Source organism: Otolemur garnettii, unplaced genomic scaffold (genome assembly GCF_000181295.1).
Source record: "Otolemur garnettii isolate 467f Iridium unplaced genomic scaffold, OtoGar3 scaffold00017, whole genome shotgun sequence".
In the NCBI taxonomy this organism is placed as follows: Eukaryota; Metazoa; Chordata; class Mammalia; order Primates; family Galagidae; genus Otolemur; species Otolemur garnettii.
The window spans coordinates 5,966,173-5,967,943 of NW_003852412.1; the positions used below are offsets into that span (position 1 = coordinate 5,966,173).

At 36.8% G+C, this 1,771-nt stretch overlaps 1 protein-coding gene across 1 annotated transcript in view; it reads left to right on the forward strand.

Moving 5' to 3' along the window:
* BDP1 (B double prime 1, subunit of RNA polymerase III transcription initiation factor IIIB) overlaps window positions 1-1,771 on the forward strand; it is a 114,892-nt gene that overhangs the window by 70,109 nt on the left and 43,012 nt on the right. The window lies entirely within an intron of this gene.

The following is a 1,771-nucleotide window of genomic DNA, read 5'->3' on the forward strand; positions in this document are numbered from 1 at the left end:
ATTTAGACAGGTTAATAAGGAAGTTTTTATTTTAGTATAGTTTTTTTTTTTTTTTTTTTGCAGTTTTTGGCCAGGGCTGGGTTTGAACCCCCCACCTTCGGCATATGGGGCTGGTGCCCTACTCCTTTGACCCACAGGCACCGCCCTTTAGTATAGATTTTTTTGTTTCTTTTATTTTCTTGGGAAGTCTTTAAACATTTAAAAATTAACACGTAATAGTTGTATTTGTGGACTACATGTGATATTTTGATATATACAACGTATAATGATCAAATCAGGGTAATTGTGGTATTCATCACTTTGGACATTTTTCTTTGTGTTCAGAACATCACAACTCTTTTAGCTATTTTGAAATAAGTAATTATTGTCAACTATAATACTGTACTGTTAAATATTAGAACTTAGGCTTTCTACCTGCATTTTGTACGCTTACCAAATCTCCTCATTCTCCCTCACCCCCTTCCTTTCCCAGGCTTTGCTAAGCACCCTTCTACTCTCTAGCTCTGTGAGATCTACTTTTTTAGCTTCTACATGTGAGTGAGATCACATGATATTTGTCTTTTTGAGCCTGGCTTATTTCACTTAATATAAATGATCTCTGGTTCCATCCATGTTGCTGCATATAACAGGATTTCATTCTTTTATGTGACTGATTAATATTTTATTGTGTATATGTATCACATTTTCTTTATCCATTCATGTGTTTATGGGCACTTAGGTTAATTCCACGTCTTATCTATTGTGAATAGTGCTAGGGTAAACATGGGAGTGCAGATATCTTTTTGGTGTACTGATTTTCTTTCTTTTGGATATATACCGAACCTTGGGGATCATTGGATCATATAGTTGTTCTAATTTTAGTTTTTTGAGGAACTTCTATGCGCAACTGTTTTTCATAACGACAATACTACTTTACATTCCCATCAGCAGGGTACTCACATTTCCCTCTCACCACGTGCTTGCCAATATTTTTTTCTTTTTTTGGAGGGACAAGGTCTTCCTATGTTGCCTAGGCTGGTCATGTTTAGCCTCCAGAGTGCTGGGATTATAGGCGTGAGCTGTTACACCCGGCTTAATATTTGTTCTTTATTGTCCTTCCCCTGATAGCCATTTTAATTAGGTTGAGATGCTCTCAGTGTGATTTTGATTTGCTTTTCTCTGATGATTAATGATGTTGAGTGTGTTCTTATATACCTGCTCACCATTTGTATATGTTGAGAAGAAGTGTCTATTAAGGTCTGTTGCCCATTTTTAAATTAAGAGTTTTTTTGGGGGGGGGGTGCTATTGAGTTGTTTGAGGTTTTTTTTTTTTTTTTTTTTTTTTTAAGAGATGGGGTCTTGCTCTTGCTCTGTTGGTCTGAAACTTTTTTGCTTAAGCAGTCCACCCATGTTGACCCCCTCCAGAGTGCTAGGATTACAGGGGTGAGCCACCGCACCTAGCCTTTGTTTGAGTTTTTTATATATTCTGATTATTAATTCTTTGTTAGAGGGATAGTTTATAAATATTTTCTCCCATCTTGTAGGTTGTATTTTTACTATAGTGATTGTTTCCTTGCTGTGAATTGAAACACCTTTTTATATTGCATTTATTTCTACATTTAAGGTCAATTTTTACTTTGCATTAATTTCGAGGTCCTTAACCAAGCCATTTCTTCATTTTTTTTTTTTTTTTTTGAGACAGAGCCTCAAGCTCTCCCCCTGGGTAGAGTGCCATGGCATCACGCTCACAGCAACCTCCAACTCCTGGGCTCAAGCGAGTCTCCTGCCTCAG